General features: G+C 36.0%; 1 protein-coding gene across 1 annotated transcript in view; it reads right to left on the bottom strand.

The window, feature by feature from the left end:
- LOC126185782 (proline-rich protein 2-like) overlaps positions 1-12,085 on the bottom strand; it is a 43,492-nt gene extending 31,407 nt beyond the window's left edge. Inside the window, exon 1 of the mRNA XM_049928158.1 lies at positions 11,893-12,085. The gene's annotated coding sequence lies outside the window, so the exon portion shown is untranslated. The remainder of the gene's footprint in view (positions 1-11,892) is intronic.
- Positions 12,086-12,525: the final 440 nt, after the last annotated feature.

Here is a 12,525-nt window from a genome sequence, read left to right as displayed (position 1 = left end):
AATTTAACAATGTCTCAATATCTTGTTGACAGTAAGATCATCAACAGCACTTACTACAACAAGAGGAGGCACTTACCGTAAGATTCAGAAACTGCCACAACATTTGCCTATAGTGACCTACTTATACGAAGAAGGTCCTAAATCATTCACGGAGAGGTTGGATGCCATGAGAACTGCCCGGGAAAGGCAAGGACCTGAGTACGAGTCCTAAGTCAACAGCCACACCCATTACCATTATCAAAGATGAAATGTTTTGCACAACAGACAACATAGCATTATGAGTTATGTATTCTAGATTGACATTTTATGACACCTGATGGTAACTGTATGCTGAGTAGTAAATAAAATTTTTGTTGTGCAGTTAGAGAGCAAAAATACAGCTGGGAGTATAACAGTTTAAAAAATAAAACATACGGAAAGCTATAGAAACCTGTATGTTGTCATCTTCAGTCCAAAGACTATTTTGATGCAGCTCCAAGCCAGTCTACCTTGTGTACACCTCTTCACCTCCAAATAACTACTGCAACCTACATCCACAAGAGACCCTCTAGGAGTTTCACCATCCACAGTTCCCTACAATAGCAAACCGACAATTTATTGATGCCTCACATTGTGTCCTATCAATTGATCTGTTCTTTTAATCAAGTTGTAACATAAATTCCTTCTCTCCTCAGTTTCACTTAGTAACTCCTCATTAGTTATTAGATCTACCATCTATTCTTTGGTATTCTTGTACAGTACATTTCAAAATCTTCTATTCTGGTCATATCTGAACTGTTTATTGTCTGCATTTCACTTTCGTACAACGTTACACTCTGTACAAACAACTTCAGGGAAGATTTCCTAACTCTTAAATTTACATTCAGTGTTGACAAATATTTCTTTTCCAGAAATAGGTTTCCAGCTATAGCCAGTATGCATTTTACATCCTATCTAATTGAGCTATCATCCATTATTTTGCTACCCAAATAGCAAAATCCACCTACTAGTTTTAATGTCTCATTTCATAATCTAATCCCCTCAGAATCATGCAGTTTAATTCTACAACATATTACTACCCTTGTTTTAATTTTTTTGATGTTAATCTTACAACCTCTGCTGAAGATCCTATCCATTCTGTTCAACTGATCTTCCATGTCTTTTGCAGTCTGTACCAGAATTACAATGTCATTGGTAAACCTTGAAGTTATTTCTTCTCCCCGAACTTCAATTCCCTTTCCAAATTCTCCCCAGTTTCCTTCACTGATTGCTCAATGTACAGACTGAATACCATCAGGAAACCTTTTAAAATCACAATTAAATTTTCCTCTCCTTCTACTATGTGAATAATAGGCATAAGCCTCCAATACTAAAATGACATCCAGAGCTCATACAGTCTTCAGTGTTGACACCTACCAGAGAGACCAAGAGCTCAATGACCAACAAGATGTGCACTGTTTGTACAAGGAATGGTTTCACAGTGTCATTTGTCTATGCTGATCTGCAAACTGATATTCAATAGCAGTGATGATAATATTACAGCAATGACATTGCATAAAGAACTCCATATGTCTACAGTGTGATGCATGTGGCCTGGAGTGTAAGATCATAATGAACATTCAAATGGAATGAAAAAGCCACTGTACATTGATGTCTCATGACCAGGGGTAAAATCACTAGAAGATAAAGATCTCACAAGAAAAATTTTCTATGGCTTGTCCCAGAGAAGTTCCACTCAGCCTTGCTTCCAAAATCATTTTCACAATAACATAAGTTGATGAAGTCATTGGAATTTTTTTTATTCAGGAGCAGAACTATCACTAAAATAACAGAAATAGTTTATTTCTGCAGTTGCAACCTTCAACTGCTCAATCAATCTTGTCAAATAAACATGCACAGCAACAATACCATGCCTAGGGGAATAACTGATTATGCAAATGTTCGAATTTTCAACATCAGTACCTCAGTAATATCTTACTGAGAAATATATTTAAAAAAATTTCTCTTATTTGCAAACTGTCTTTTATCATTCTCAAATGACAGCTTCGATGCTTTGCGATGTAGCAATGGCACGAATGGCTTCGTATTTTTCCTGTTAATTCTGAAATAAATGAATTGCCAGCCGTTTTGTGTCGAATGTTTCTGTCAGTGTGAAACCACTGCTTGAATTTAATATTACTGTCAAGATGGCTATTTCTGAAAGCATCTGTCAAAAACAGGGCACTTTTTGCAATGATGGAGCAAGCAATCTTTTGATTCTATGCTATAGACAGTTTTCCGAGTATGTATCTGTAATCTTCTTGGACTGGATTTCCATTGATCATTAGCTTAACATTCATATGTATTGTACATACAAAAACTGAATATGTTCTAAAAAACTGAAAGGCACATACAATGTTGGACATAATACACAAAATTCCGAGAATCTAATTTCAGGCCCATTACAGTCTTGTTAGATGTTGAATAGTTCTTTCAGGTTGCAAAGTAGCAGTTGTTTCTCCTTACTGATAATCTGTCCTTGAATTCTAACAAAAATACAATCTTTGATCTCAGGACACATCCTGCTATACTCACCATATTCATAAAATTTTATAATTTGTGACTTTATTTGGTCTTAAATATTTTTTCCGTGCTTCTATTCAGGAAGTGCAAGAATTCTTGTTCCTTTCTTTAGCTTTCTGGTAATGTTCACCACATCTGCTCAGACATTAAATGTGGATGCTATTTTTCCCACTGTCCATATCTGTAGCTGTTCATCTTCACGTGCTAAACCTTTCTTCCCTTTCAGCTCTTTTATCACACAATCAAAGTAAATGCAGAATTTGCACAAAGGGCTTGTACCTGGTAGCATCACCTTATCTAGATCAAAGCTATCAGCAATTGCAATTTTATTACTGATGACATCCTGTGCTTCAAGAATCTTCAGTGTTGTGTGGCAACTGGTGCTAACTTTCTGAAACTTGATGGGGAAGCAATACATATTGTCAAGCTTGCATTCACTGCCTCAGCTACTTCTGTATCTTTATTATAATTTGATTCCGATATTAAGATTTCTATTAACAATTGCTTCTATTCTACTTGCTGCACTAAGCTTCTGGCCTGGCTTCACACAATTCTTCAAAGCTCTAGGCATTGGGATCATTGACTGGCAGTTCTCCTTTGAAGAGGGTTGCAGGAAACAGTTTGTTGAGATTCATACCTTGTTAAAAATACAGCTTTGTGGTATTAGCAAATTTTTGTCTTTCACTCCAGACGGGCAAATAAACACTTCCAATTCATCTTCATCGAATTCACTAATCGGCTTCAATCAATTTTGTCCTGAGTAAAATACTTTCAAATGAAACTTCGCTGAGTTACCCACTAGTCCATTTCAACATGGATCTATGGCAGAATTACTACTATACCATGTGGCAAGTAAAATGCAGGTACTCACGATGATTGAGCTTCCTAAACTAGCATAAATTATCAATCAAAATTTGAAGGGAAATGCCTGCAAACAAATAATAATAATAATAATAATAATAATCATTATTTTATTTGTCAAATCAAATGCCACAAACAGACAGGAGTGTGAAGTTTACAATTTATTTACTTTCAGTTTATATGCCCTTAAAAAGAACTGATTCTTGGATATCCATTTACATCAAATATGCACTTGTCACAACAAAATTGCCTGCATTTGAAGATAAATGTCTTTAAGGAACACATCACCATTTGATTGTTTTAGTTTTTACTTATTAAATATTAATTATTGTTTACTTATTAAATGTTACCCCTTAAACAAAAAATACCAACAAGTGAAAACAAGCATCTAGGAGATGAAATCTGCTCTTACTATTGGAACTAGTTTAAAAACCTTGACTGACCACCAATTTGAGATATTTTAGCACGAACATCGGTAAAATTTGATGATTAAATTTAAGACACTTAGTCTAGGTCCAGATGTCTCAGTAACTAAACAAGCTTGAAAAGCATGTATTTATCAATTTTTTTGATGAAAAAAATAAAAAAAAGAAACTGTAACAAAAAATATTTTAGGCTGAAGACATCAGTAGCTGAAACTGGGTTGGCACAGTAACTTCTTTTTGTTCACTTTAAGCAACAGTAGAAGAAAATGTGTTACCTCACTGATCTTGTCCATGTTACATTCGAACTTGGCACCACCAAGTCAGTCAGATTAAAATGAGTTGTTAAATGTGATGATTTATTTATGATATACACTCATTGGCTAACTGACCTCCAAGCTGATAGTACTGGTGCCAAAAATACAGAACATCTTTATCTAAAACTTTTTAGAATTTCCTCTGAAATGTATCTGCAGCTACAGCACAAGCTTTAACAAAATCGAGACAGTCAGGTGGTGCCCTCTGGTTGAACTGAGATGGAAAGCTACTCATGTAGTATACTCCGCTTTTTACAGTTCCTATAGCTTCATATTTGCTACAACCCAATACCAAATATTTTTGCGTACAGTACTTAAAGCTCAGTTATGTAAATAACATGTTTATTGTAACTACAACACTTCTTAATAACCTGGCTTTCAGCTGGAAAAATTCATGATAATCCATCTGAATGAAAATCAGACAGCTTTGTCAAGTTCGCTCACCATGAAAGTCTACAGAATCAATGGTCCTCTTATTCCACTGCTGTATTTTTCATCCCTTCAAAATATTTAACCTATAATACTACTACATTTTCATGATACATTTCAACCTCGCAAAATAACAATTAAGTTTCTTGAATAAACAGTGATAGTTAAAAGCTGAAACGAACAAGTCATTCCCTCTGCCCCTGGAAAAGTATTTCCACTGATCCATAGACAGCAAGATATATTCAAAGGCGCATTTACTTGTTACATACAGTAATGCTTCTAACTGAATGCTCTTCTGTTGTCACTAACAATAACCAAAATTTAATGGTTTGATCACAAATTCTGAATTACACTGACATATATATATGAGAGAGAGAGAGATTTATCTCTGTTAATTGATTACACAGGCAAATGGTAAGCTGAAGTTGTTCATCCAGTGACCATCAAGCTATAAATATATTTGTGAGATTTTGAGACAATGAATTAGAACCACACCCAATTTTTGTATTACATAACTCATGAATAATTACGAACAATAATATATATCATAACGTATATATTTCTAAATCCCGTGGTAGCATTGTTAATATGACTTGAATATGTGCATTATGTATTTTAAATAATTATGTACTATTATCCACCATCTAATCTTTAGGAGAATCACATTACACAAGCTACTATTCACTTTGTGCCCATACTGTTTATCTCCGCCACTTCATTTCCATATGATCTTTCACAAAATATGTCCCACACAAAATTTGTATTTGGTAGACTTTACTGAAAGTGTTTGCAGTGCAGCCTTATATGGATGGGAAATGGGGACGATAAATAGTAGAGACAAGATGATAATGAACCCTTTTGAAATATGGTGTTACAGGAGTATACTTAAGATTAGATGGGTACATCAGTAAGTACACGAAGGGGTGCTGAGAAGTTTCTCAGACAGGCAAAAGCAAAATCATGGAGCTGTAACAGAAGTGGGACAGTGCCTCATGATCATGACCCTAAGGTCATGTGCAAGTGCATACAGTGAAAAGCACTGAGAGATAAAATCAACAGTGCGTATGCCTTAATTAGCTTTCATGTTATTAAGTTAACTAAATTTTCTCATGTTGAGAAATGAGAAGGAGTGAACCGTTTTACTTGGTAAAAAGATTCCTGTACCACAGCCGAGATCGCATATATACTTCTGGATTTTCGACAACCGGTTTCAACAGACTCTGCTGTCATCACCCACTCTTCAAAAATTCTTATTATTGTGAGATGGAACCTCATGCCAAGTTGTCATATTTAGTGGATAAAATGTAGCACATTAGACATAGGTTTGTCAGAAAAGAAACATTTACCATAAAGTATGCTCCTTATGCACGTGGCCACTTCCACATATGTAGTGTTCACAGTTTTAAGTCACAATATACAGTAAAAGCAGATTTCCTGGGTCATCACATCCAATCCTGGTACGCTGATTCCTCAAAAAAAATTCCGGGCACATTACTTGTCACCCAGTATTATCCTGGTCTTGAGTGTATCAATCAGCTACTTTGACAAGGCCATGAAATCTACTCTGTCAGAGATTTTGCCCACCACACCTAGAATAGCTTTTCATCCCCCCCCCCCCAATCTCTGTAATATCCTTGTCAGACCCTATGCTTCTTCTGCACCAATCTCTCTACCCTATGGCTCCTACCCCTGTGACCGTCCCTGCAGCAAGACTTGCCCTATGCACCCTCCTAACACCACATATTTCAACCCCGCCACTGGCAAAACACATACTATCATAGGGAGAGCCACCTGTGAAACGACACACATCATATACCAGCCGTTATGTAAACTCTGTTCAGCCTTTTACATCAGCATAACTAACACCCAGTTATCAGTCAGGTATAGGTAGAGGGTGTATACCGGCAACACACAATATCCTGTTGCAGAGCATGTTGTACAACGTTAAGAGCCATGACTTCAGTGCCTATTTCACCACATGCGCCATCTTCCACCAGACACCAGTTTCTCAGAACTCTGCGGATGGGAACTAGCCTTAGAACATGTCCTTGGTTCTCACCACCCACCTGGTATTTATTTACATTAATTCCTTCCATACCAGCTTTTCTTCACTGTAACTACTCCTTTCTTCATTGCATTTTAGTTTTCTACGGCTTTCATTTTCTGACGTGTCTATTTTTCACCATCCCCCTCTTCTACTCTGTTACAAACAATGCACTTAGCTTTTCAGTCTTATTAACTCGTGCATGGTGTTATAGTAGTAATCTCTGTCTTGCATATTATCTTGTCTTCCACCTTTGAGCTCTCAGGTTTTCAAATCTCATCCAGTGCAGTTCCCAACAATCAGTCTTTCCTTCTAATCCCAGCCAGTATGTCTCTCCCGACTTGGGGTTCTGGGTGATTTTTCTGAACTGTACCCCTTTCCCTAAACTACTCCAGTCCTTTCCCTTCACCCCTCTTCCTTCCCGAAAATTATACATGTGTGACTGCTGTGTGACACACAAAGACATATGCTAGTATGAAATCGGAGAAATGAAAGGGAGTTTACCATGAAATGAACATAAAAACAATCATACATTTCAAAATATGCAATACAAAATGGGAGGGAAAAAAATCAGGTGTGAAAAAGTACATTTATTACTTAAACACAAACTGACCTCTGGTATGCATCAAATTAGAAGTTTGTACTTTCTCTGTAGTTCCTAATGACTTCCAAAGATCTGTCTTCATTTACTGTTCAAATCCAACACTTTCCATTTGGATGCAAACAGTTGAGTAAAACTTTGTTAGTTTCTGCCTTATACTACTCCACTTCTGCAAAATAGTTCTGCTTTCTCCCTGGATCTTTCCACATCAGTTACAGAAGCAAGTACAAAATCCCCTGGATTTATGTTACTGTTGTCTTTATTGCATGAGGACTTTTCCTTGAATTCTTCTTCTTCGTATTCTTTTCCTTCTTTGTCTACTTGCTGCATTACACCTTTTAAATTCTGCTTTGCATGCTTATAGAATTCATATAGTGAGCTTACTATCTCTGTATGTGATTTCACCAACCCCTTCTTTTCAAAGTTCCTCCAACACCATCAACTGCCCCTTTGCCATGGGAAGAGTTACAAAATTCTAGTCAACAGAAATATTAGAGTCAGGCTGAAAATATAAACGATTAGACAGTGTACAGTGTTTTTTTAATCATGCAGCACAGCCACCGGAAAATACTTTCACATGCTGAAGTTCAGTCATTTTTCCCTTTGGTTCTCGAAGAAAGAATATTTGTTATGTGACAAATCATCAATTATAATGGCATAATTGTAGGCAATACCACATTTTAACCAATCAACAGCAGGGAAAGTAGTAGTTTGTTGACGATGCCAGTGAGTACTTTGAATTTGCTCTGGGGTCACAACTGTGTAGTTTACTGTAAAATCCACTGAGCAACTGAATCATGATTAACAAATGTTTTCTTTACATATTCCAAGTGCAAAGACTTTTCTTTTCACATAACAAAGAAGTTTAAATGTTGGCAACTGCATCTGTATTTTTTCACACAGTCAGATACAAGCCAGTTTGGGGATGTCCATCAATATGTTCCGACTGAGGCCATTGTATTTCAGTATGAATTAATTCATCATTGAAGATATTTTGCACAGAGTTACAGCAACATCTTTCTGACATGCACTCAAAGTTTCAGGGTCACACAGAAGGAGGGCTATTAATTCTTGTATCCTGTGTGGAAATACTCCCTACTTTCTTTTCCTATACTATCCACCAAAAATTATGTGTTATTACGGTGTCTACATACACGTGTTACAGAATAGAGAAAACAGGAAACACAAATGATGGGCAAAGCTAAAAAACTTTAACTTTTTTAATCACATAGTCTGGATATTCCTTCACAAACTCTTCCCAGTCTCAAGCAAATAATCATCATTGTGCATTCATGCACCACTTTTTTCTTCCCAGTTTTGGCCTTCTTTATGCTAACTGTGCCCTTTTTATGTTGTTCTGTCCTGCTAATGTCACTATGAAAATAAAATCATAACATCTTGGATTTTCTTTCTTCATCCAGACTTTTGCCTCCCTTTTCATATTCATAAGCTTGATTCAAATTTCTTGCAATGTCTGGTACCTCATCAACAAAATGTTTCCTTGAGCTATTTGCCAACCCTTGATCTGCTACTGCCATAAGAACCCTTTCATGGAGACACTTTGCCTGTCTTGACTAATGATTTTCACTTGTTTTTGCCCTGCTTCTGTCTTATGATATCCTGCTCATACTGTAGTGTTAAATTCTTGCTAGAAGTCTGAAGTGCTGCTTTTTCATCCATCCTCCATAATTTAAACATTTTGTGTTATTTTGGCTGATATTCTGTATACTTCACTGGGCCTTGTTTAAATTTTTCCCTAAAAATGTGTGATCACTCAGCAGGTTACATTCTTAAACTGTGAAATAGTTGAGATACCTAGAAAGCAAATAATGATACAATTGTTTAATTTACATAGTGTGTAACATTGAATTAGAAATGTTAATATAATTTGGTAAACTGTTGTCACATGATCAACATAGTTTTAGTCACCAGAGTCATGACCTTACTTTCAGGAGCTTTTAAATTAATAAGTTCATTACTTTTGTTACAACATAAGTAACATCATGTTTTCTCTTGTGTGTGTGACAAAACATCATTACATTTTGATCTGATACAGTACACATGGAAAAACATACCCGACTTAATTCAAAATTTCCCTGAAAATCTTGCAACATCTGAAAAGCTAGTGTGGCAGATCATAACAATGAACAAACAAAACAGCATGTGATCAGGGTAGTCAACCTACAAGCTGTGATCTCTCTTTACCAATCAGCTGTACAATGGTGAAATTGAAATACCTATAGAAATACAATAGTTATATGTTTTTAAATGAGTTGTTTAATTGTGAGGAGGGATCTACTGTAGAAAAGTTATTGTTCAAGGTACTTTGAACTATTTTAATTTTTTGGTATAGAGGGTTCTCTCACATAGAATGACTTGTGCTCTATCTGGCTACCTTAAATTAAGTTTTTCATATGTTTCTTAAATAACTTATTCAAATGCCAGGCCATGGCTAACCACCCACACTCTACTAGTTAAAAACAATTTGTATATGTGTATTTCTGTATACATGAATTATGTTTTTCCTTATATTAAACCAAAAGATCATTGCAAAAATATCCTCACATGAATCATAAATACTGTAATGTCATTTGGAATACATTCTTATAATGGAATAAGGATAAAATACTGTCTTACAACCTGTACAGGAACCAGACATCAATTATACGACCAAAAGCATGAAAGGGGAGCAGTAGTTGAGAAGGGAGTGAGACAGGGTTGTAGTCTACACCTGCCATTATTCACTCTGTACATTGAGTTTGCAGTAAAAGAAATTAAGGAGATATTTGGAAATGGGATTAACCTTCAGGGGGAGAGAAAAAAAAAAAAAAAAAAAAAAAAAAAAAAAAAAAAAAAAAAAAAACTCTGAAGTTTGACAAAGACACTATAATTCTGGCAGAGACCATAAGGGACCTGGAAGATCAGCTGAACAGAATGGATGTCATCTTGAGATGAGAATATAAGACGAATATCAAAAAAGATACAGCAGGAGTAATGGAGGGTAGTTTAACTAAATCAGGTGATATTGAGGGATTAGATCTAAATTAGGAAATGAGACAAAATATTAGATGTAATTTTCTATTTGTGCATTAAAATAACTGACTATGGCTCATATACAGATGATATAAAATGCAAACTGGCAGCAGCAGGAAAAGTATTTTTGAGAATGAGAAAGTCATTAACACAAACATGAATTTAAGTGTTAAGAAGTATTTTCTGGAGGTATCTCAATTGTAACTTTGTACATAAAGGACACATGGACAATAAACAGTCCCGGCAAGAGAAGAGAAACTTTTAAAAGTAGAACAACAAATAAATGGTGAAGATTAGAGGGATGGATACAGTAACTAAAAGTTGGGACTACTGAGTCACATTCGGCAAAACAGAAATTAATGACACAACTTGACTAAAAGAAGAGATTGGTTGATAGCACACATTCTGAGGCATCAAGGATCTGTCAATTTGGTAATGAAGCTTGGGGAAGAGGTAAAACTTTTTGGAGGGGGACCCACACTTCATCTTCAGACTGATAGCAACAGGAAATCAGTTGTTACATTTTGTGTAACACTGTGTGCTCCATATTATGATATGTACAGTTTGCAGACTATTATACATTCTGATACACCTTCTTTAAGTTTGTATGCATAATGCCTCATTTCACATCTCAAGTACATATTGGTACAAAATGTTATTTACAGGATCATCGAAATCACAATCAAAGTTACACTTTTAAAGAGGATTCATTTAAAATTTTCATCACAGAAGTTATGTTCCATCTGCCCCCCCCCCCCTCCTTTCCCTCTTCAAACCTTTCATTCAACATAGTACTGAGGAGTTTGACTGGTCTGTAAAGACAGTGTTGCAGCATTTCATTTTGCTAGAACCATCACAGTTTACAACTGGTAGCTCGCACATCCACAATACTTCAGCTATGTATGAATCAACCACGTTCTATTGAAATAATACTCTACAATACGGGTATCAAGACAAATTGCCAACATATTCCACACATAAAGAGAGAAATGTATCAAAACACGCTGATCTTTGTGTAACAAGAAATTCACAGTGTTGGGGCGAGGCCCTTAACAATATCGTTTCGGCTCTTTTTTTAATGTGGCTTCTGCAGTTAGTGAAATAATAAGGCACTTGGGAATGTACTGAAAGTTACCTCCAGACTCTGCATTTTTTCTATATTTTGCATAAATAAATGAGGATAGCACATAGGCTTGGCACTCATAACATTAGTCCTCTCCATGACATGTGGCAAAACCTTATTTGAATAATGAAGTTAAGGAAATTAAGACTTTCATGAAACTTCTGACGTGGTGGTTGTCACTCAACGCTGAGAGATTGGCATCATACCAAGATATTCAATAATGCACTATTTGCACTTTTATTTACTTACTGCTAAATATAATGGGCTGTAGTAGGCAAACACGAATTTTGCGACGAAGCTAAGTTTCATTAGAATGCGTATTCAAACATGCAGTCTTGTTAACGTAATATGCTTATTTCCGGAGCTTTTCCATTTATCTCTAGGTGTCCATAATATAAATTTACAGGTTCAATTAAAATAATTTCCCGTACCTACAAAATCTTGACAATACGTCTGAACCATCTACCATTCAAGTAATGCTATATGTGTAGAAGTTCTTTCATCAACTCAGAAAAGCATACCTTGAGCTGCCTGGAAACCGGATTCCTGTACAAAACTTCTTCTTCTACCCGGCTATTACCGACCAACAATCAACCAAACTTATAAGACACCACCCGTCAATAGCTTTTTCACGGCACTACACACCTCTGTTCTCTAACACACAACACAACGCTTCCTATCGTCACTACTCTCTCACTGCGTGCTTTTGCTTGTTGCCAACCTTGCCGTAGCGTTGGCATACATGTACAACGACAGGAAGAGATAAAGCGCGAGTGTTGAATTAAACTTCCCAAGTGACTCTTTTGCTCTGCTATTAGTGGAAAAACATATCATCGTTGTATAATTTAACCGCAGTTTCTCTTCCACGTAAAATTCAATCATTTCCTTTAGAGAATATTAAACCTTTTGGTTTGTATTCTCTGTCAGTAATTGGTAAAATCTTAAGCGACCATTATTTTCATCTATGGTCTAAGAGCCGCAGCGTAAAATTTCGATTGTTTTAAAAAGCCCATTATCGTAAACTTCGTGATGTCATATCTACAAAAGTGGTATCATAATGCGTACGTAAGCACATTAACTCTTCGGAGCTTCTTAAAGACTAGCCATACGATAAACACTCGTACGTGTTCTCGAAATTTAGCCGTAATGTGAAA

The sequence above is a fragment of the Schistocerca cancellata genome, chromosome 1 (genome assembly GCF_023864275.1).
Source record: "Schistocerca cancellata isolate TAMUIC-IGC-003103 chromosome 1, iqSchCanc2.1, whole genome shotgun sequence".
Lineage (NCBI taxonomy): Eukaryota > Metazoa > Arthropoda > Insecta > Orthoptera > Acrididae > Schistocerca > Schistocerca cancellata.
This window is presented reverse-complemented; position numbering and strand designations above follow the sequence as displayed.